Source organism: Ceratotherium simum, chromosome 6 (genome assembly GCF_057802395.1).
Source record: "Ceratotherium simum simum isolate JZ-2026a chromosome 6, ASM5780239v1, whole genome shotgun sequence".
Lineage (NCBI taxonomy): Eukaryota > Metazoa > Chordata > Mammalia > Perissodactyla > Rhinocerotidae > Ceratotherium > Ceratotherium simum.
In genome coordinates this window covers 56,212,812-56,238,567 of record NC_141905.1, presented here as the reverse complement: position 1 = coordinate 56,238,567, position 25,756 = coordinate 56,212,812, and the positions used below count along the sequence as shown (strand labels likewise).

General features: G+C 36.7%; 1 pseudogene; it reads left to right on the top strand.

Moving 5' to 3' along the window:
• Nucleotides 1-744: 744 nt before the first annotated feature.
• Nucleotides 745-25,756, top strand: part of LOC101406291 (cytochrome P450 2C19-like) — a 29,157-nt pseudogene continuing 4,145 nt past the window's right edge.

The following is a 25,756-nucleotide window of genomic DNA, read 5'->3' as shown; positions in this document are numbered from 1 at the left end:
CACAATGGGCATCAGAAGGTCTCAGTTCTAATCTCAGTCCTGCCACCTGTGAGCTCTGTGATTCCAGAGTCTCCTTTTATCCATTTTAAAAATAAAAAATGATAAAGTCTATTCTCCAGTGATTTTTAGGGGGTTTAATGGTAAAAGGTACGTAGGTTTACTCAGCCATTTACTTGATATATATACAGTTATTCAAGATATGAGTTATGCTAGCTATTTTATGTTTAGGCAGCTATAATGTTAGTATAATACATTAAAATATTTAAAGGCTTCCATTTTCAAGGACAAAGGATCTTAGTGTTTGATAAAACATTACAACATTTTTTATATATAAGAAATAGGATGCACTGGGTTCCCCTAAAGTTCTTAATTCCGAGTTGATCATCAGTCTGAGAATCCAGAATATTGAGCATTGTTTTGGATGGAATCCCTCCAGTAGTTCTTAATCCTAGTTGCATTTGAAATCTCCTCAGGATTTTTGTGTGTGTGTGTTTTTTAATTACCACTTCCTGAGTTGTATCTCAGAATCTCAAAGATAAGGAATTAGAAAGAAGAAGAGCGAGGCTACAGAACACTTTATTTTTATCCTTATCAGTAGACCAAACGTCCACTCAAAAGAGATTAGAGTTGGTTTAGCTCATTGATTGGTCTCTTTTTACATCAGAGAGGCACATGTTCAATTAGCAGAGAGTGTTGTAAAAGCTTTGGATTTCAGGCTCACAGTTGTCTAAGTAAGAAGAGACAATGGATCCACTTGTAGTTCTGGTGCTCTGTCTCTCCTATTTGCTTCTCCTTTCACTCTGGAAACAGAGGTCCAGGAAAGTGAGGCTCCCACCTGGCCCCGCTCCTCTCCCTGTTATTGGAAAAATCCTACAGTTAGATGTTAAAGACAATAGCAAATCATTAAGCAATGGAAGTGTGTTTTATGCTTTTCCAGTGGCTTGCAAAGGGTAGACAAACTAATCTTCACTTTTAAATAAAATATATTCCTGGTGACAAATGATTAAAATAGATCATTGCACAGAAAATACTCCTATTGCGTTCCAATACTTCCATTGCTTTTTTTTCAGTTTGTCCTTGTCAGATAGTAGAATGAAGTAATGCATTTTGGGAGAACAAAAACATTTAAGTCGGCAAAAGTCTGGAGTATTGCTGCCCTTAATTATTTCATGTTTTCATTTGCTGTGATCTTTTGCTTGAAGGCAAATGGTAATGTAAGTGTTGTGATTAGAGCCTTCACTCAAGAAGTTATTTTCTCTATGACCTATAGGTTTTGTTCGACTAGTCATGAAAATAAAACTTCCCTGAAGAAAGAAATTTTGTCTAATGTCAAGAAATAGTTATGGGCTCAGGATCAGCAAAAATGAGTGAAAGAAAGAATCATTCAGGATCCATGGGGTGGTAACAGAATCCTTTTGGATTTTTAAAAAGCTGCTGTCTATACCCTATGAATGCTGCAGGATTGAAGAAATTGTTTTTCCACGAAATGCTGCATGTTCTGGCATTGCCTCTGTGATGCTTGTTCTCCTTCTGTGGTAGTAACATAAGTGGTTTCAAGTTGGAGTGGGTTTAGACCCATCTGGGCTCATTTTTAAAAATATAGATTTCTTGTATTCATTATGCGGCTACTAAATCAGGATTCCTATGGGAAGAGCCCTAGAGGTGACACCCTGAAGCAATCAGCCAAATGGGGGAGGCACTGAGGACTGATAAATTGCTCAAGCATCAGATGTTGACAAAACCTAAGTTCAAATTTGGATCTTCTGTTTATCAGCCATGGTACACTGCAAAAGAATTTGCATTTCTCTGACTTCAGTTTCTTTATTTGTGAAACAGAGCAAATAAACTTGCTGAATGTGTTGATGTGAGGATTAGATATAATCTGTGTAGCAATGGCCTAGGTCACTGTGTGGTACATCATAGGTCATCCATATGTAGCAGCTATAATCATCATATTTATGAATAGAATTCAGAAGTATTTAAAGCTGTGATGGCAGAATAAAAATATAAAATGATGATAATATCAATCTGAATCATGCACAAAATATAGACCAAATTGTGACTTCTTTTGCTAATATTTGCATTTTCTTTCCATTTCCCAGCTCTCAAAAGTCTATGGCCCTGTGTTCACTCTATATTTGGGCTTGAAGCCCACCGTGGTGCTGCATGGATATTAAGTAGAGAAGGAAGCCCTGACTGATCTGCAAGAGGAGTTTTCTGGAAAAGGCTGTTTCCAAGTGATTGAAAGAGCTAATAAAGGACATGGTACATGTGTGTGTGCATGTTCAGCGTTGTTAATGGGGTGGGGAGAATGCAAAATAAGAATTGAAGGATCTCTTCAGCAGAGCTTGGTCCACCCAAGAGGCTGCCAAGTGTCAGCTTCCTTTTCCTTGCCGAGAACCTCCCTTCCGGCTTGTTTCCCCTCTGATAGGAATAGTGTTCAGCAATGGGAAGAGATGGAAGGAGATACAGCGCTTTTCCCTCACGACCTTGAGGAATTTCGGGATGGGGAAGAGGAACATTGAGGATCCACTTCAAGAGGAAGCCCGTTGCCTTGTGGAGGAGTTGAGAAAAACCAATGGTGAATGATGCTATACTCTGTAACTCTGACCTTAACAGACTGCTGTCTTCTCTAATAACATCCTTGAAAATGTTTCAGGAGCGGCCAAATCTTTCGTTACAGGTAGTGGCTGCCAGCTGTCAGGTGGAAGAGGGAGAGTGTGAAGCAGAGAACCAAGAGAGCTTTTGTGTATGTTTGCTTCTTGTGTGTGTACACTCGTGATTGTGCATACAGTGTGGGTGTAAAAGGTCCTTTAATCCTATTCTCTCCCAGCTTTGTTTTGTTTATTTTCAAATCATTACATTATAAAAGTAGGTTTTTGAGTCTCATTTTTCAAAAGAATTAAAGAGCATTGTTTTTCCCGTAGCGTAATTGTGGGTTGCCTATTCCAAAGCATCTCACTAGGGAATGTTTGTCAAGTGTGAATTACCTTTCATACCCTTATATTGTCAAACTAGCTGACATGTGATTTCTCTTAATTGGACTGTATCTGTACTGTCAGCCTCACCTACAAGTCTGAGGGTTTCTTCCAACATCCCCACCTACACTTCCCACCAGTTATGATACTACATATGGTTTATAATTTAATGTATGGCTTTAATTGCTTTGGCATATCTTTGTGCAGTTCTCATTAATTATAATTTTTGTGGGAACAAAGCATGACTTAAAAAGTGTGAGCATGGATTATTTAATATTACTCACTACTTACTGTATTGTCACAGATTTTACAAATTTTTTGCTACAGCATAATTCTGCAAAATACACAAATACTAAGTTGTACAATGACTTATTTAAGTAGACCTCAACTATTATTAATCCCTATCCCTAACAGTAATTGGCTCTGTTTTCAGTTTTGCTTAACATTTTCCCATTTTTATTGTATTTAGGGTTAAATTTTATGGTAGTTATACACCTCCCACTGTCAGCTCTACTAACCTATGAAGTGCTTTTCACAATGACACTGATTTTCTACTTGGATTCCAAACTACTGTGTTTTAAAATTATTCTCCCAATTGAAGTGAAAGGAAAGACTGCAAATCATATTTTACCTGTGAATCTCTTTCTCACATAACACACACATCCCCTAGGCATTCCAGACTATCCTCTACCTCCTTAGCTAAGATAAAACTTTTTTTGAAAGCTTAGAATCCTGGAATGTGTAAAGGAGCCAGGCATAGAATCAGGTAACACAACAGGTTTCCTATTATACAATGCCTTATTGTTTCTGCACATCATTTGTGATTCAAGTGACTTTCAACTGAATCTATAGAAGTGTATTTGGGATCTTTTTACATGTAAATTTTATCGGTCATTTGATTACAATTTCATTGTTCAGATCCCCACAAAAAGAAAACCTTTCCTCTACTTTAATTTCTTTACCTGTAAATGATAGAATTAATCAGAATGATGGTTAAATTTTTAAAAAAAAATTTTATTGAGGTCATATTGGCTTATAACATTGTGTAAATTTTAAATGTACATTATTATATATGAATTTCTGTATATCCTGTGTCCTGTTCACCGCCAATAGTCTAGTTTTTGTCCATCACCATACATATGTTCCTCTTTACTCCTTTCACTCTCCCCCCACTCCCTTCCCCTTTGGTAACTCCTAATCTGTTCTCCTTATGTATGTGTTTGTTCATTTTCCAAATATGAGTGATATCATATGGTGTTTGTCTATCTCTGTTGGCTTATTTCATTTAGCATAATACCCTCAAGGTCCATTCTTGTTGTTGCAAATGGCCCGATTTTGTATTTTTTAGAGCTGAGTGGTATTCCATTGTGTATATATACCACACCTTTATCCGTTCTTCCATTGATGGGCACTTGGGTTGCTTCCACATCTTGGCTATTGTGAATAATACTGCAATGAACATACGGCTGCATGAATCTCTTTGAATTGTTGATTTTGTTTTCTTTTGATAAATACCCAGTAGTGGGATAGCTGGATCATATGGTACTTCTATTTTTAAGTTTTTGAGAAATTTCCATATTGTTTTGTATAGTGGTTGCACACGTTTGCATTCCTACCAGCAGAGTATGACGGTTCCTTTTCCTCCACATCCTTTCCAAGATTTGTTATTTTTCGTCTTGATAATTTATAATTACCATTCTGACAGGTCTAAGGTGACATCTCATCATAGTTTTGATTTGCAATATCCTAATAATTAGTGATGTTGCACATTTTTTCAGATGCCTGTTGGCTATCTGTGTATCTTCTTTGGAAAAATTCTCTTCATATTCTCTGTCCATTTTTATTGGGTTGCTTTTTGTTGTTGTTGTTGAGTTGTATGAGTTCTTTATATAATTTGGAAATTAAGCCCTTGTCAGGTATATGATTTGCAAATATTTCCTCCCAGTTGGTGGGTTGTCTTTTTATTTTGTTCATGGTTTTCTTTGCCTTGCAGAAGTTTTTTAGTCTGATGTAGTCCCATTTGTTTATATCTTCTTTTGTTTTCCTTGCCTGATTAGACACGGTATTCAAAAAAATGCTGCTAATACTGATGTCAGAGAGTGTACTGCCTATATTTTCTTGTAGGAGTTTTTGGTTTCAGGTCTTCATTCCATACTTTAATCCAGTTTCAGTTAATTTTTGTGTATGGTGTCAGATAATGGTCTACTTTCATTCTTTTGTATGTGGTTGTCCAGTTTTCCCAACACTATTTATTGAAGAGAATTTCCTTTCTCTGTTGTATGTTCTTGGCTCCTTTGTCAAAGATCAGCTGCCCATAGATGTGTGGTTTTGTTTCTGGGCTTTCAATTTTGTTCCACTGGTTTCTGTATCTATTTTTCTGCTGGTACTATGCTGTTTTGATTACTATAGCTTTGTAGTACAATTTGAAGACAGGGATTGTGCTGCCTCCAGCTTTGTTCTTCTTTCTCTTGATTGCTTTGGCTATTTGTGGTCTTTTGTTGTTCTATATAAATTTTAAGATTCTTTGTTCCATTTCCATGAAGAATGTCATTGGGATTATGATTGGGATTGTATTGAATCTGTAGACTGCTTTAGGTAATATAGACATTTTAACTGTGTTTATTCTTCCAATCCATGAGAAGGATATATCTTTCCATTTCTTTATGTCGTCTTTGATTTCTTTCAATAATGTTTTATAGTTTTCAGTGTATAGGTCTTTCACTTCCTTGGTTAAATTTATTCCTAGGTATTTTACTCTTTTTGTTGCAATTGTAAATGGGATTGTATTCTTAATTTCTCTTTCTGCTGCTTCGTTGTTAGTGTATAGAAATGCAACTGACTTTTGTATGTTGATTTTATACCCCGAAACATTGCTGTAGTTGTTGGTTATTTCTAATAGTTTTCTGGTGGATTGTTTAGGGCTTTCTATATGTAGAATCATGTCATCTGCAAATAGCAAGAGTTTTACTTCTTCCTTTTTATTTGAGTCTCTTTTATTTCCTTTTTCTTGCCTAATTGCTCTGGCTAAAACTTCCAGTACTATGTTGAGTAAGTGTGGCCAGAGTGGGCACTCGTGTCTTGTTCCCATTCTCAGAGGAATGGCTTTCAGTTTTTCATTGTCAAGTATGGTGTTCGCTGTGGGTTTGTTATATATGGTCTTTATTATGTTAAGATACTTTACTTCTATATACATTTTATTGAAAGTTTTTATAACAAATGGGTGGTTGATCTTGTCAAATGCTTTCTCTGCATCTATTGAGATGGTTGTGTGATTTTTATTTCTCATTTTGTTAATGTGGTGTACCACGTTGAGTGATTTGCAGATGTTGAACCATCCGTACCTCCCTGGAATAAATTCCACTTGATTATGTTGTATAATCCCTTTAATGTATTGGTGTATTTGATTTGCTGACATTTTGTTGAAGATTTTTACATCTATGTTCATCAATGATATTGGCCTGTAGTTTTCTTTTTTTGTGTTGTCCTTGTCTGGTTTTGGTATCAGAGTAATGTTGGCCTTGTAGAATGAGTTAGGAGGCATCCCATCCTCTTCAATATTTCAGAATAGTTTGACAAGGATAGGTATTAAATCTTGTTTGAATGTTTGGTAGAATTCACCAGAGAAGCCATCTTGTCCTGGGGTTTTGTATTTTGGGAGGTTTTTGTTACGGTTTCAATCTCTTTATTTGTGATTGGTCTATTGGGATTCTCTGTGTCTTCTTTATTCATTTTTGGGACGTCATATGTATCTAAGACTTTATCCATTTCTTCTTGGTTAGACAATTTGTTGGCATGTAGCTTTTCATAGTATTCTGCTATAATCCTTGTATGTCTGTGGTATCTGCTGTCATTTCTCCTCTTTTAATTCTGATTTTATTTATTTGAGTCTTCTCTCTTTTTTTCTTAGTGAATGGGCTAAAGATTTGTCAATTTTATTTCTCTTCTCAAAGAACCAGTTCTTCATTTCATTGTTCCTTTCTACTATTTTTTTAAAACTTTTCTTTTACTTTTTGTGAGGAAGATCAACCCTGAGCTAACATCCATGTCAATCCTCCTCTTTTTTTTGCTGAGGAAGACTGACCCTGGGCTAACATCTGTGCCTATCTTCCTCCACTTTATGTGGGATGCCGCCACAGCATGGCCTGACAAGCAGTTCATAAGTGCACAACTGCGATCTGAACCCAGGGCGCAAGCAGCAGAGCACGCACACTTAACCGCTATGCTACACGGCCAGCCCCTCTACTATTTTATTTTTAAGTCTCTATTTCATTTATTTCTGCTCTGATTTTTACTATTTTACCCCTTTTACTAACTTTGGTTTTGTTCTTCTTTTTCTAGTTATTTTAGATGTAATTTAAGATTACTTATTTGAGATTTTCTTGTTTGTTGAGGTAGGCCTGTGTTGCCATAAATTTCCCTCTTACTTCCGTTTTTGCTGCATCCCATAAGAGTTGGTATGTTGTGTTCCACTATACCTGCCCTATAAGAAATGATGAAGGGAACCCTCCTCCCTGAAACAAAAAGGCAAAGATTACAAAGCTTTGAGTAAGGAAATAAATAGACAGACATTCATAAAATTGCAGCTCTAAATCAGAATAGGTTAGCATTTTTTATAGGTTTTTATAGGTTATCCTTTATTATAACATAAAGGATAAAGGGAAAGAAAGCATCCAAAACAACTATAAACACTTTGATTTGGTCAAAAACTCCCAACAAAATAAGAATAATTTGTGACGACAAAAACATAGGAGAAGAGAAAAGGGATGGAACCTGCATAGGCTAATGGAGATAAGAAGCTATCTGTAAAAGGACTATCTCATCTATGAGACCTTTTATACAAACCTCATGGTAACCACTAAACAAAAAATCAGAGCAGAGTCACATATCACATATAAAGAGAAAACTGAGAAAACCATCACGGAAAAACACCAAACTGAAATGGCAGACAGAAATACAAAGGAAAAGAAACAATGGAATATAGAACAACCAGAAAACAAGAGGTAAAATGGCAATACTAAGCCCTTATATATGAATAATCACTCTAAATGTAAATGGATTGAACTCACCAATCAAATGACTGAGAATGTTGGATGGATTATAAAAGAAGAGTGAACAATATGCTGCCTCCAGGAAACACATCTCAGCTCTAAATACAAACATAGGCTCAGAGAGAAGGGTTGGAAGGTGGTACTCCAAGCAAATGGCAAGCAAAAGAAAGTGGATGTAGTCATGCTTAGACAAAGCAGACTTCAAGATAAAAAGGATAAAGAGACACAAAGATGGGCATTACATAATGATAAAAGGGACATTCCACCAAGAAGATATAATACTTATTTATATATATGCACCTAACACAGGAGCACCAAAGTATATATAGCAACTATTAACAGAACTAAAGAGAAAGATTGAAACCAACACAATAATAACAGGGGACATTAAAACCCTACTTAATTCAGTGGATAGATCATCCAGAAGAAAGTCATCAAGGAAACAGTGACCCTAAATGAAATACTAGACCAGACGACCTTAATAGATATATAAATAGAACTTTCCATCCAAATACCACAGAATACACATTCTTCTCAAGAGCACAGGGAGCATTCTCAAAGATAGACCATATGTTGGGAAGCAAGATGGTTAAATTTTAAAATTTGTTAAAATATACTATTCTGTTGATGGCTATACAGAATAATATCCCAGAGGTCTACAAGAGAGTGGTTTTGCCCAAATAAATTAAATTTGGGGGCTAATTGGAGATGGTGGACCCTGTTTCTTAAGGTAGAAAATTACTTTTATTTTCTGAATGTGAAATGAAGAAATAAAGGAACTCCATTTATCAGTTTGACCTTTTTATTTGCCTTATCTGGGATTTAGTTTGAAATAAATATTTCTCTTTTTATTTTTATTTTAGAATGACAAATCTACCTTATTATTATTGTTTATATATGTCAGGTTTTTTTCCAATAAATCATCGATACTTTCTTCTTTTTTATGTTTGTTCCCTCAAATACACAAATTCACCTATAATCTCTGTCTCTTTAGTCTTCCATTCTGCTGTTTTACACACAATTAAATATATAAAGTTTAAAGTGCCTAACTATTTTTTTTTTAAAGATTTTATTTATTTATTTTTTCTGCCCAAAGCCCCAGTAGATAGTTGTATGTCATAGCTGCACATCCTTCTAGTTGCTGTATGTGGGATGCAGCCTCAGCATGGCTGGAGAAGCGGTGCGTTGGTGCGCGCCCGGGACCCGAACCCGGGCCACCAGCAGCGGAGCGTGCGCACCCAACCGCTAAGCCACGGGGCCGGCCCGTGCCTAACTATTTTTTTGTTCCTATATCAGTCCTTAATTGTTTACAGGCTTTGAAGAAAGAAGTGATTCCGCACTGATAACTTGAATTACTCCGTGTTTTAGAAACTGGCCTCTTTAAATGTTTCCTCTTTCTCTCCAAAATAAGAGGTACCTTGGGTTAGAATGATGTAAATAAAGGGGTGGATATGAATAGAGTATTGGGAAAAGAGTTATTAAACTACCTAGGATGTAATGGTCAACTCAAGTTTAATGTAAAAGTGATATGTTGATTTTATGCATCATGAAATTTTTCCTGTTAAGGGAATATCTAGGTCGATATTGCTTTAAAATTTCTAAAATTACTTTTCTGTTATCTCAAAAACAAATACTTTTATATGTATATTACAATGTTATTTTTTAAATGTTTCCCATTCTTTAGGCTCACCTTGCAATCACACCTTTATCCTCGTCTGTACTGCCTGCAATATGATCTGCTCCATAGTTTTCCAGAACCAGTTTGATTACACAGATCAGAATTTTCTTAACTTGTTGGAATTAGTGAATGAAAACGTCAAGATTCTGTGCTCCCCAGGATTGTAGGTGAGACCATAATCCTTTCTTTCTAGGAAACCATTTATACTCATTCCTCTGACAAGTCCAATATTCTATGTGAACCAAACTGTGAAGTGAATGTTTGAATACCACAGTCCTGCCCAGAGCTTAGTGTCATGGGGTAAACCTCTGGGAAAGGTGGCAAAGCCCTTTATTTTACACACAAGAAAACGAATGCCCAAATATAGAGCTTGAATTCAAGTCTATTTGCTCTCTAACCAGTGGTTATTCTAGTAAACTTCAAAGCCCAGTTTCCATAAAGTATTTTGGTGACTGTCCAAAAGTATGGCCATAGCACTCAATGGACACCCAGGCCCTTGTTGAAAGGCTTCCATTATCCAAAAGAGTTGCCCTCCAATCAACACTTAGAGACCACCTCATCACATTACTTGGCAGAAATATCCTACTTTAGGATATGAAGGAGGAAGAATGTTTAGGACCACAGATGCTTCCAAGAAACTCTGAACAGGGAGGGAATGTTTCATGCTTCGATTGGGATCCTATCTGACAAGACAATTGGGTTAGGAATGATAAAATGATTGGGTTTTGGTAGTAACATAAAAACGTATGAAAATATACAGCACATTGGTAAAGGCAAATATATAGCCAAATTCAGAAAACTCTAATGCTGTAATATGGTAGCATGTTAACCACATAACGGTTAAAGGACAAGTGTATCAAAAATGACTATAGCTACTATAATTTGTTAATCAATACACAATATAAAAAGAGACAATTAGCGACTTTAAAATGTAAAAGAGGGGAGTAAAAGGGTAATTTTTGTATACAATCAAAATGAAGTTTTTATCAGCACAAAAATACTGTTGTATCTATAAGAGATTTTATGTAAATTTCATGGAAACTACAGTAAGGATGGCAGAAGAGAGACAAAATGGAACACGAGAACTATGAAACAATCAGAAAGCAGTTAATAAGATGGCATTGGTAAGCTCCTACATATTTATAATTACTCTAAAGGTAAATGGATTGAATTCATCAGTAAAAAGGAACAGAGTGGCTTGGTGGATTAAAAAATAAACAAGCCCCAAGACTATGCTGCCAAAAGGAAATTCACTTCAGCTTTAAGTACACACATATGCTTAAAGGGATGGAGAAAGGTATTCCAAGCAAGTAGTAACCGAAAGAGAGTAGGTGTAGTTATACTTCTATCAACAAAATGGACATTAAGCCAAAAAAGGTAAAAAAAAACAAAAACAAAAACAAAAACAAAAAAAGTCATTATATAATGAAAAGGGGTAAATTCATCAAGAAGGTGTAACATAATCACAAGAAAAAATTTGTAACTGTGTGTGATGATTGATATTTACTAGACTTGGTGTGGTGACATTTTGCAATATATGCAAATATTGAATCATTATGTTCTACATTGGAAACTAATATAATGTTATATGTCAATTATATCTCAATAAAAAATGATAGCAATCATAAATATATACTCAATCAACATTGGACCACAGCATATATTATGCAAATACTAACAGATCTGAAGGGATTAATAAATAACACTAGAATAATAGAAGGGGACTTCAATACCCCACATTCAGCAATGGATACATCACCCAGAATGATAATCACAAGGAAACATTTGACTTGTGGAGCTATACAATTGACTCTATGGAGCTAAGAGAAATATAGGACATTCTATCTAACAGCAGCAGAATATATGAATTTTTTCTGAAGCATGCATAATATTCTGCAGGATAGATCATATGATAGGCCACAAAACAAGGCTTAGCCAATTTAAGAAGATTGAAATCTTATGAAGTATCTTTTCTGAAAACAATGATATGAAATTAGAAATCAGCAATAAGAGGAATCCTGGAAAACCTACAGAAAGTTGGAAATTAAACAGCATACTTCTGAACAACCAATGGGTCAAAGAAGAAATCAAAATGAAAATCAAAAAATATCTTGAAACAAAAGAAAATGGAAACACAATATACTAAAGGCTATGGGATATTGCAAAAGCAGTTCTAAAAGGAAACTTTCTAGTGATAAATTCCCATGTTAAGAAAAAAGGAAGATCTCAAACAACCTAAGCCTACACCTCAAAAACTAGAAAACTAAGAACAACCTAAGACAAAATGTAGCAAATGGAAGAAGAAAACAAAGATCAGAGTAGCAAGAAATGAAATAGAGAAGAGGAAAAAAAAATCAAAATGATCAATGAAACCAAGAACTAGTTTTTTGAAAACATAAACAAAATTGAGAATGGTTTATCTAGACAAACTAGGAAAAAAAGAGAGAAGACTCCAATAAATAAAATCAGAAATGAAAGAGGAGACACTACAACTGCTATGACATAAATACATAAGATCACAAGAGACTATGGTGAACAATTATATGCCAACAAATTGGATAACCTAGAACAAATGGATAAATTCTTAGAAATGTACATAGACTGAATCAGGAAGAAATACAAAACATGAACACCAATAATGTGTAAGAAGATTGAATCAATGTAGCGTGAGTACATGACATTAAGCTATTGATTGCTGAGTCATCCATTTCAAGATCCATCCATCTAGAGTAAACATATTGCCAGCTGTATGACACAGCCAATTGCAAAGCAACCAGATAAGGAGCTAGGCCCCCCACACCCATGAAGTTCCCTTTTCAGAAAACCCTGGGCAACTTAGATAACTGACCATTTGAGTGACCCTGCCTCATTTACCATGCCCTGTTACCTGCTCTTATGTTTCAAATTAGCCAGTAATGAGTGACCCTGAAAAACTCCAGACACCAAAAGCTTGGACTCGAATAAAGGCAGGGGCACAGGTCCTAGCTCTCTCTCTCTACCTGGGACCTTTCTGTGTGGCCCTCAGTCATGCCATGTGCCCTCCAGGATCTGTGAGCAGTAAATCTTGTTCCTCAAAGTTCCCTGATGTTTATTGCTGAGGTGTATCCTGTGATCATAAGAACCACAAGGGTTAGTCTACCCACAACATTGGCCCCAGTGAAGGAAATGTCTGTGGGGCTCACTACAACTAATACAGGTCCAGGGGTGTCCCCCAGGCATTCCCAGCTGAGAGCTTCCCTATCAATATGCTGGGACTACCACAAAATCAATAATCAAAAACGTCCCAACAAAGAAAAGCCCATGACCAGATGATTTCATTGGTATATTCTGTTAAACTTTTAAAGGAGACTTAATGCCAATCCTTCTGAAACTCTTCCAAAAATTTGAAGAGGAGGGAACACTCTCAAAATCATTTTATGTTTGAGATCATCACCCTGATACAAAAACCAGATAAGGACATTCCAAAAAGAAAAATATAGACCAATATTCCTCATCAATATAGGTGCAAAAATTCTCAAGAAAATACTAGGAAACCAAATTCAACAGCAGATTAAAAAGATCATGCACCGTGATCAAGTAGGGTTTATCCTTGGGATGCAAGGATGTTTCAATGTATGCAAATATATAAATGTCACATACCACATTAATAGAATGAAAGATAAAAATTATATGATCATCTCAATAGATGCAGAAAAAGCATTTGACAAAATTCAACGTCCTTCATGATAAAAACTCTCAACAAATTAGATATAAAAGGAACATACCTCAACACAATAAAGGCCATATATGACAAGTCCACAGCTAATCTCACACTCAATGGTGAAAGGTTGAAAGATTTTCATCTAAGATCAAGAATGAGACAAGGGTGCCCATTCTCACTACTCTTACTCAACATATTACTGGAAATACTAGTAAGAGAAATCAGGAAATATAGAGAAATAAAAGGATATAAGTTGCAAAGGAAGAAGTAAAATTGTCTTTATTTGCACATGATACAATCTTACATATAGAAAATCCTGAAGACTCAATAAAAAACTATTAGATATAATCAACAAATTCAGTAAAGTTGTGGGATATAAAAATCCATGTACTGGGGGGCTGGCCCAGTGGTGTAGTGGTTAAGTTTGGCATGCTCTGCTTTGGGGGCCCAGATTCATGGGTTCAGATCCCGGGCATGTAGATGCACTGCTCATCAAGCCATGCTGTGGAGGTAACCCACATACAAAACAGAGGAGGATTAGTACACATGTTAGCTCAGGGCCACTCTTCTTCAAGCAAAAAAAAAAAAAAAATCCACATACAGAATTCAGTTGAATTTCTAGACACTAACAATAAAATATCTGAAAGAGAAATAAAGAAAACAATCCAATTCACAATAACATCAAAAACAATGAGATGCTGGAGAATAAATTTAACCAAGGAAGGGAAAAATCTGTACACTGAAATCTATAAGACAATGATACAAGTAAATGTAGAAGATACAAACAAATGGGAATATATCACATGTTCATGGATTAGATGAATGAATATTGTTAAAACATCAATACTACCAACGCCATCTGTAGATTCAACACAGTCCCTATCAAATTTCCAATGGTACTTTTCACAGAAATAGGAAAAAAATCCCAAAATTTGCATAGAACCACAAAAGACACTGAGTAGCCAAAGAAATCCTGAGAAAGAAAAACAAAGCTGGAGGAATCTCACTTCCTGATTTCAAACTATATTACAAGTCTATAGCAATCAAAATGGTGCAGTGCTGACATAAAACAGAATCATAGAGCAATGCAACAGAATCAAGAGCCCAGAAATAAACTTGTGTAGATAGAGTCAACTAATACTTGACAAAGTAGTCATCAGATTATCCATGAAAATTAAAATTCTCTGAGAAGTGAATTACTTCTGGTGTTAAAGAAGTAGGTAAGTGGTCACGATAAACATAAGTGAACAAAAGAGTTATTCAGTGACGGCCTCTGGATGGTAACAGAATCCTTTTTAACTCTGCAAAAGGCTGCTGTCTGAGCTCAGTGAACATAAGACTCTTCTTGCTGGGGCTGTTTCATCTCCAGGGCTCTTGCAGCCTTGGCTCCATTTGGGTCCTGGTTGATTGTGAGTTGTGCAGAGACCACAGCTCCAATTTTAAGGAACCCAGTTACTGGGGTTCAATTGCCCAGAAGCCTGGCTCACCATCAAATATCTGGCTCTCCCAGCCTCTGCCACTGAGGTCTACAGGTGTGTAGGGGAGGTGAGGTACAGTAGGGAGTAAGTTACAAGCTTAGGGTGCTGTGATTCATGGGTAGGAGGTCCCAGAGAACAGTCTGGGATTACAGGAGAGTTGAAGGGACAGTGTTGACATTTGTCGATTTTACCAGATGACTGATGTTCTCCTGATGCTATGCAAATAAAAACAGATAGAGCTAAATCAGATACTGTGGCTGATATAAGGCAGCAGACATCATCTTTAACTTCTAGTATCAAACTGTTTTGTTCTTTGGATCACCCCAAGTGTCCTCTCCAATTATTTGGCTATAAATCTGTAAATTTGAATTTAGGGTTAATCACTTACACATGAAACACCATTTTCAGTGAATTTTAAAATTTTTGCTGATCCATATAATATACTATTTAATATATTGTGTCCATTGCTAAAAAAAATAAAGTGGAGATTTCATATCGATCTGTAAAAATAAAAATAATCGATCTCTGAAATGACTTCTACCTCTGAAATATCTATGAATCTTCCATCTGTGTAAAGAGAAAGGGCCAGACAGGAACCTTTCCAGAAAGAAAGGCAGGACAGAGACACCATCTCTTCAGTAATAAAATCATTGCTTTAAAGAGAGCCATGGAGCTTATTTTATCCAACATAAGTTAGTGCACTTCTTTAAGAGTCTAGAGTTATGAGCCAACCTCCAAACTACCGCTTCTCTGTCCTGCATGAAGGATTCATCTATACCTGGGATCACTCAAGTTGAAATGTTACAAACCAAACTTTTCTAATCACAATTTTAATCAAGTGGTGCTGCAATTATTAACTCAATATTTATTTGAAGGTACTAATTATGGTAAATTCTGAATTATTGAATTATACCACAGTCATATGTCACCTAATGACAGGGCTATGTTCTGAGAAATGTGTTGTTAGGTGATTTTGTCATTGTACGAACATCATGGAGTGTATTGAAGGGGAACAAAATTTGCCAGGCCAAAATGTGTCTCTTTAATGTGAAGATTATTTTAGGCTGATTATTTTTAAGAAACAGAAGACTCAGAAAGTTTTTCTTGTTTTCTCCTCCTTAACTGCCTAAAAGAATTCAGATTAACAAAACTGTCTCAGGAAGGAAGCTATCACCTTAGCATAATGAGAACTAGGTGGTAGACAGGGAGAAACCTAGAAAAGCCTGTTTTTTGGCCTTCCTCTGTGTTTTTCTGTTTCTGTGTTTGCAAACAAACACTGTTTTCCAAATATTTTCTCCTTTTCATCTATGTATGAATTGCCTTCCTTCCCTTTGAAGTCCCTGACTCTCTCTACTCCCAAAATTTTTTAGTCTTTAGCTGAAGATGGCATTTAAGGTGAGGGCTTTGGCCATTTTGGTGAATTGCTCGGTTTTCCTGGGTTTCTCCCATGCATATATGTTATTAAAATTTTATTTTTTTCTCATGTTAATCTGTGTCATGTCAATTTAATTCTTAGTCCAGACTGAAAAACCTAGAAGCGCAGAGGAAAATTTCTCCCTCCCCTACAGTAATTACACAAACCTACATGGTATAGCCTACTACCCACCTAAGCTATATGGCATCAATATATGGGACCACCAACATATATGCAGTTCATTGTTCATCAGAATGTCATTATGCATTATAGTATGGTAGTGTTTGATGAAAAGTTACAGATTAACCATTTTTTTACTATACAAGTCATAGGATACATTGCAATACAATGCAAAGTCATAAATTCCCAATAGTTCATCAGTCTGAGAATCTAGAGTGTTCAGCAATTTTTGGATCAAATAATTTACTTTAGTATTTCTTAATCCTGGCTGCATATTGAAATCACCTCGGTGTATTCTTAAAATAATTATGAACACCTCTGCCCCACTCATAACCAATTTAGCCAGAATCTCCATGGTGGAACATTGGAAAAAAGGAGAACAATGTTAAAGAACATTTTACTTTCATCTTTATCTGTATGCCCAATTCCACTGAGAACAGATTAGAGCCGATGTAGCTGTCTTATCACACTATACGTGAAAGAGTCACAAGTTGAATTAGCGGAGAGTGTTATAAAAGCTTTAGATTTCAGATTTGCAATTGTCTACATAAGAAGAGAGGGCATCACTGGACCCGGTTGTGGTCCTCATAGTCTATCTCTCCTGTTTGCTTCTCCTTTCACTCTGGAAACAGCTCCAGGAATAGTAAGCTCCTGCCTTGTGCCACTCCTCTCCCAATTATTGGAAATGTCCTACAGTTAGATGTTGAGGATATCAGCAAATCCTTAAGTAATATAAGCATGTTTTATGCTCTCTGGTGGCTTACAAAGTGTAAGGAAATTAATGCTCACTTTTAAATAAAACATAATTTTGGAACTAAAGAATTAAAATAGATAATTTTACAGCAAATACTCCCTGTGGATTTTGATATTTCCATTGCTTTTTTTTCTGTCAGCGTCAGAAATAGTGGAATGAAACAATACATTTTGGGAGGGGAGAAATATTTAACCATTTTAAGGTAGAATCAAAATAGTAAAGAGGTAAAAGAAGGGGGGGTGTTGTTGCCCTTCTTGTTTCAGTCATTTGTTGTGATTTTTTGCCTGAAGATAAACGACAATGGGGGTGTTTTGTGAGTAGAGATTTTACTCAAGAAGTCATCTACTGTGCTTACTGTATATATATGTTTTACATATATGTTCCAATTACACATGAAAATTAAAGTTCTCTGAGAGTGAATTACTCCTGGTGTTAAGGAAGTGGGTAAGTGGTCAAGTGAACAAAACGTTATTTAGAGAGGTTTTCTGGTTGGGCCAAAGTCCTTTTAAATCTCCAAAAAGCTGCTGTATGAGCCCAATGAGTGCTGCAGAATGGAAGAAATTGTTCTTCCATGAGATGCTACAGGTCCTGGCACTACCTCTCTGGTGCCCGCTCTCTTTCTGTTTTAATAACACCAGCAGTTTCCAAACTGGGCTGGGCAGTAGAATCATCTGGGATGATATTTTAAAATACAGATTTCTGGTATTTCTCAAAAAGTTACTGAATTAAAATACCAATGGAAAGCAATTTACAGGTGATCCTGAAGAAGTCAGCTATTTATTGGTCCCATGGTGGGCACTGGGGACTAATAAATTGCTCAGAAGTCAGAGATCAAGCAAGCAGGGTTCAAATTAGGATCTGCTGTTTATTGGTTGTGGGACCCAGGGAATAAAAGTCAATTTTTGGATCTCTAAACTTCAGTTTCTTTACCTGTAAAATGGTGTAAGTAAACCTAACTTAATCGTTGATGTGAGGATTAATTATAAGCTGTGTATCAGATGCCCAGGGAATTGCGTGGTACTTCGGAAGCCCTCAATAAATCACAGCTATGCCGATGATCTCATGTTTATGTATAAAATTCATAAATATTTGAATTTTTATGTGGCAGAATAAAAACATCAAAAATAGGATGATCATTGTCTGAATCAGGCAGAATATGTACACCAAAAAAAGAATACTTTTCTTTGTTCACCTGCTTTCCATTTCCCAGCTCTCAAAAGTCTATGGCCCTGTGTTCACTCCGTATTTTGGCATGAATCCCACTGTGGTGGGGTATGGATATGAAGCAGTGAAGGAGGCTCTGACTCATCTGGTAGAGGAGTTTTCTGGTACAGGCAGTTTCCCAGTGATTGAAAGACTTAATAAAAGACGTGGTAGGTGTGTATGCACATGTTCAGCTTTGGTAATGGGGGTTAGAAGGATGGAAAACAGGAATTTAAGGATCTCCTCAACAGAGCTTGGCTCACCCACGAGGCTCCCGGTGTCAGCTTCCTCTTCCTTGCCTAGGACCTCTCTTACAATTTTGGTTTCCCCTCATGGTAGGAATCATTTTTAGCAATGGAAAGAGATTGAGGGAGATGCAGCTCTTCTCCCTTCTGACCCTGTGGAGTTTGGGGATGGAGAAGAGGAGCACTGAGGAGAGTTCAAGAGGAATCCCACTGCCTTGTGGAGGAGTTGAGAGAAAAGAATTTTGAGTGATTCTGTACTCTATAACTCTGACCTTAACAGACTGTTCTCTTCTCTAAGCTTGTCCTTACAAACATTTCAGGGGCATGAAATCTGTCATTATGGGCAGTGGTTACCAGCCCTCATGTGGAGGAGGGAGGGTTTGAAGCAGAGAGCCAAGGGAGCTTTTGTGCATCTATGCTTGTTGTGTGTGTGTACACCCATGATTGTGCATACAGAGTGAATAAAAATGGTCATTTAATCCTGTTCTTCCCCAACTTTCTTTATTTTCAAATCATTACATCATAAAGGTAGAAGGCTGAGTCTCATTTTTCAAAGAGTTAAAGAGCGATGTTTTCGCATAGCATAAATCGGTTACCTATTCCAGAACATTTCACCAGGGAAAACTTGTCAAGTGGACAGCGTGGGGATGAGCTCATGACATCCTTATGGAGCATGAAACAAGAGACGTTTACTCTCACTTTATTGACTGTATTTGTATAGTCAGCCACACTGACACATCTGAGAGTTTCTTGCAAGGCGCCTTCCTACAATTCCCACCAGGAATGATGTGTATCTGTGGTTTTAATGGCCTGGGTATCTCTTGGTTCAGGCCTCATCAATTGTGATTTCTCTGTAAACAAGAGATTATTTTAAAACTATCAGCATGTGTTACTTACTGGATTGATTTTTAAATAGTTTAAGAAATATGTGCTACCACGTAATTCTGCAGAATTTGCAAATGCGAGGTTATAACATGCTTTTTAAAATTTTACTTAGCTAGATTTAAAGTGTTAATAATAATGCTTTACCCTGTATTCCCTAACCATAAGTTGTCTCTAAAGGGAACAGAAGGGTTCACTTTTGAGAATTCTGCCTTTAGGAGCCCTACTACATTCTCCCAGTGAAGACTAGAGAAAAATTCTCTCTTGCTTCTGGCAGGGGAAGGGAAAAATAGCCATTCTGAAATAGGCCCAGGGCATTCTGCCCTTCTTAACAAGACCCGCTCTCAAGAGAAACTGTGTTCCAGAAACCTACCTACTGATATTTTATGAGAACCTAAGCAATCTTGGGAAAGGTAAATATAGTCATCCACCCTTATTCATGGTTTCACTTTCCATGGTTTCAGTTACCCACAGTCAACCATGGTCCAAAAACATCAAATGGAAAGTTCCAGAAATAAACAATTCCTAACTTTTAAATTGTGCAGTGTTTTAAGGAGAGTGATGAAATCTGTTCCATTTCACTCCATCCTGCCCAGGACATGAATCATCTTTTTTCCAGTGTCTCCACACTGTATATGATACCTGCCTGCTACTCACTGAGTAGCTATCTTGGTTATCAGATCAACTGTAGTGATATCGCAGTACTTGTGTTCAAGTAACCCTTATTTTACTTAATAATGGCACCAAGGCACAAGAATAGTGATGCTGGCAATTCAGATATTCTCTTATTGTGCCTAATTTATAAATTAAACTTTATCGTATGTATGTATGTATGTATGGAAAAAATATAGTATATATAGGGTTTGATACTATCCATGGTTTCAGGCATCCACTGAGGGTCTTTGAATGTGTCCCCTGCAGATAATGAAGCACTACAGTACCCAACTCCAGACTCTGCTAACTTTCCTGTCCCACCTGAGGTGGGGGATTGAGAAGCACTTGGAAATGTCACAATCCAGGGGCACAGGCTCACTAAATACTAAGACTTATTCATAAGACTATAGAGTACTTCCCCTACCCCAATATTTTATCACCATATTACTAAAAAACTATTTACTACAGTTCCTTTTACTCAGTACATCATGTCTGGCTTTCAACAAAGAATTACAAGATATACTTAAAGGCAAAAAAACACAATTTGAAGAGACAGAGCAAGCATTAGAACCATATTCTGATTTGGCAGGGATGTTGGAATTATCTTACCAGGAATTTAAGATAACTGTGATTAATATACTGAGCTCTCTAGGGGAAAAGTAGATAATATGCAAGAAGAGATGGGTAATGTAGCCAGAGAGATGGCAATTCTAAGAAGGATTCAAAAGAAATGCTAGCATCAAACAACTGTAATAGAAATGAAGAACATTTAATGCATATTACTAAGTGGAAAAAGGCCAACTTTAAAAGGCTACATATTGTATGATTCCAACTACATGACATTCAGGAAAAAGGTAAAACTACGGAAAACAAAAAGATTAGTTGTTGACAGGCAATAGAGGGAGGGAGAGGGATGAGTAAGAGGATCAGATTTTTAGGGCAGGGAAATTATTCTGTATAATACTATCATGGTGGATACAGGTTATTATACATTTGTCAAAACCCATAGAACACGCAACATCAAGAGTGAACCCTAATGTGAACCACGGATTTCAGCTGATGATGATGTATCAGTGTTGGTTCATCGATTGCAACTAATGTACTACTCTTGTGCAGAATGTTTACGGTGAGGAAGTCTGTCCATGGGTGGGTGGAAGGAGTATACAGGAACTCTCTATACTTTCTACTAAATGTTGCTATGAACCTAATACTATATTTTAAAGAAAATTACCACTTTAGTTTTCAAGTTTTCCCTCCCAAATAACAGGTACCGTGGGTTAGAAGGGTATAAATACAGACAGTGAATGTGAATGGGGTATTGGAGAAACCATTATTACATTAGATATGATGGGATGATCAATTCATGTTGCAGGGAAAAGCAATGTGTTGATATTAGGTATGCTGAATTTACCTGATTGGGTAATTTTCATTTAAGTTTTGCTTTAGAGATTACCGTTTCCTGTTACCTCAAAGACAAAGACTTTTATGTGTATATTTTAATGGTATTTAAAAAATATTTCCAATTCTTTAGCATCACCCTGTGATCTCACTTTTATCCTGAGCTGTGCTCCCTGCAATGTGATATGCTCCATTATTTTCCATAATTATTTGATTACAGAGATCAGAATTTTCTAAATTTAATGCAAATATTCAACAATAACATCAGGACTCTGAAATCCCCATGAATCCAACTAAGGCCAAGATCCTTTCTTTCTGAGAAAACATTTATGCTCTTTTCTCCAACAAGTCCAAAATTCTGTATGGACCAAGCTGTGAAATGAATGTTTGAATACCATAGTCCTGCCCAGAGCTTAGTGTCACGGAGTGAACATCTGGGTAAAATAGCTAACCGTTTATTTTACAAACAAGTAAGCAAATGCCCAAGCGTAGAGCTGGAATTCAAGTCCATTGGTTCCCTGTCCAGTAGTTTCTCAATTAAACCCCAAAGACTAGTTTCCCTAAAGTGTTTTGGTGACTGCCCTAAAAGCATGTCCATTGCACTCAATAGCCGTCCAGGCCCTTGGTGAAATGCATTCATTACCCACGAGGCTTGTCATGCAATAACATTTAATAACCTCTTCATTACATTGACAATAATATCCTAATTTAGGATATCAAGGAGGGAGAAAGTTTGAGAGCACAGACAGTGCCAGGAAATTCTGGATAGAGTCAGGGTGTTTGATGCTTCAGCTGGGATCTTAGCTGACAAGATAACCAGTTTGGGGATGACAAAATGATTGAGTTTTGAGTGATGTCAGCAACACGGAGGAGTGAAATGCTCCCTTTATCTTTCCCCCTTTGAACTGCAACTAAATTGATATTCATTGATGAAGGTAGGATACCGAAACAGCACAACAGATTGCCTGAGAGACCCACACAGTTATACATTTTGAGGTGGATGGACTGATTCCATGGGGAGTAGTGGACATAGGTGAGCACACCCCTTTGCTTCCTCGGCAGCCCTGTACATGTGCATGAATGCTTTACTGGACAATGTGAGCACCCATAGTACTGCTGCAGCCTCGAAAGTGGGACTACGCCTCAGTGAAACTGTGGGAAGGGGTGGTGGCAGCCCTGTGCCCATGTGCAAACACTTTCTTGTCCAGTGGGAGAGCCCATCCTGCTGCCGCAGTCCCAATGAGTGGTCCATGCTCAGACACCATGAAGAAGCCCTGCCCACCTAGCATAGCAGCCAGTGTGAGTATAAGAAGATATGGCACTAGATCTATGTGTGCATGCAAACACAGCCAGTGTGAGTGTCCATAGTACCACTGCAGCCCCTCAAGTGAGAATACACCTTCGCACAGTGACAGACCTGAGCCCATGTGCAAACCCTTTCCTGGATGGTGGGAGCACCCACTGTACCCACACTACTTCCAGCAGATGGCGTGGGATCAGAAACATGGCTCCTGCTTCCTTGCAATGATAACAGGTGGAATCGGTGACCTGATACTACCACAAATGCACTAGGAAAAGATTAGTTCATCAAACACCATGAGAAACTAAAGCAACAATTCAGAACAGAAGGAAAATGACAAATCTCCAGAACATGAACCTGAAATCACAGAATTATACACTCTAAATGACAGAGAATGCAAAATAGCTGTGATAAAGAAGCAAAGGAGTTAAAAGAAAACTTAGAAAGATAATTCAATGAGCTGAGGAAAAAAATTAATGAGAAGAAAGAATACTTCACCAAAGAGATTGAAATTATTTAAAAAATAAAGGCAGAAATTCTGGATATGAAGAACAGAATTAATGAGATAAAAAATAATCTAGAATCCTTAAGAAATAAAGCTGAAATTATGGAGGAAATAACTATTGATTTAGAGGATAGAAACATAGAAATGCTTCAGGTGGAGGAGGAGAGAGATCTAAGATTTAAAGAAAATGAAAAAATCCTTCAAGAAATATCTGACTCAAGAAAGGCAACATAAGGATTATGGGTATTCCAGAGGAAGAAAAAAGAGAGAAAGGAACAGATAGCTTGTTCAAAGAAATAATAGTTGAGAAATTCCCAAACCTGGGGAAGGAACTAGACTTACAAACAAGTGAAGCCAATAGAACTCCTAATTACTTCAATGCTAAAAGACCTGCTCCAAGGCATATAATAGTAAAACTGACAAAGTCAATGACAAAGAAAAAATATTACGGGCATCAAGGTAGATGAAAATAACCTACAAAGGAATCCCTATCAGGCTTTCAGCAAATTTCTCAGCAGAAACCTTACAGGGTAGAAGAGAATGGAATGATATATTCAAAATACTGAAAGACAAACACTTTCAGCCAAAAATACTCTATCCAGCAAAAATATCCTTCAGATATGATGGAGAAATGAAAGCTTTCCCAGATTAAAAAAAGCTCAGGGAGTTTATTGCCACTAGACTTCCCCTACAAGAAATGATTAAGGATTCACTAATACCTGAAACAAAAAGGCAAAGATCTACAAAGCTTTGAGCATGGAGATAAATAGACAAACAAAATCAGAAAACTGCAGTTCTCTGTCAGAACAGAGTAGCAAATACTTAATTATAACTTAAAGATAAAGGGGAGGAAAGCATCAAAAGTAACTCTGAACACTTCAACTTAGTGACAAAATCACAACACAAAACAGAATAATGTGTGACAACAAGAACTCAGAAGGGGAAGAGGAAAGTGGTGGAACATTCTTATGCTAATTGAGATAAACGGCTATCAGAAAATGGACTATCTCATCTATGAGATTTTTCGTACAAAGCTCAGGGGAACCACTAAACAAAAAGTCAGAGCAGAGCTACAATTCGCAAAAGAGAGAAAACCTCCACAGAAAACCACCAAAATGAAATGGCAGTCATAAATACAAAGGAAGAGAAACATTGGAAACATAGAACAACCAGAAAACAAGAGATAAAATGGCAGTATTAAGCCCTCATATATCAATAATCACTCTAAATATAAACAGATTGAGTCCTCCAATCAAAAGACACATAGTAGCTGGATGGATTAGAAAACAAGACCCAACAATATGTTGCCTCCAGGAAAACATCTCAGCTCTGAAGACAAACATAGGCTCAGAGTGAAGGGACGGAAGAAGATGCTACAAGCAAATGGCAAACAAAAGAACGCAGATGTTGCTCTACTTATATCAGACAAAGCAGACTTCGAGATAAAAAAATGAGAGACAAAGAGGGGCAATATTTAATGATAAAAGGGACTTTCCACCAAGAGGACATAACACTTCTAAATATATATGCACCTAGCACAAGAGCAACCAAGTATATAAAACAAGTATTAAGAGACCTAAAGGGAGAAATGAACAGCAATACAGTAACACTAGGGGACCTCAACACCCCACTTACCTCAAATGATAAATCATCCAGACAGAAAGTCAACAAGGAAATAGTGGATTTAAATGAAACACTTGATCAGATGGACTTAAAAGACATATATAGAGCTTTCCATCCCAAAACAGAATACACAGTCTTCTTATGTGTACCTGGAACATTGTCAAAGATAGACCATATGTTGGTAAGCCTTAATAAATTTAAGAAGATCGAAATCATATCAAGCATCTTTTCTGACCACGATGCTATGAAGCAAGAAATCACTTACAAGAAAAAAGCTGGGAAAGTCACAAATATGTGGAGACTAAACAACATGCCACTGAACAACCATTGGATCAATGAAGAAATCAAAAGAGAAATCAAAAAATACCTGGTGACAAATGAAAATACATCATACCAACTCAGGTGGAATGCAGCAAAAGCAGTATGAGGGAAATTCAAAGCAGTACAGGCCCACCTCAACAAACAAGAAAAATATCAAATAAGTAATTGTAAACAATACCTAACATAACTAGAAATAGAAGAACAAATGAAGCTCAAAGTCAGCAGAAGGAGGTAAATAATAAAAATTAGAGCAGAAATAAATGAAATAGAAACTGAAAACAAAAACACTATAAAGAATCAATGGATCTAAGAGTTGGTTGTTTGAGAAGATAAACAAAATTGACAAACACATTAGCCAGATTCGATAAGAAAAAAAGACAGAAGCCTCAAATAAA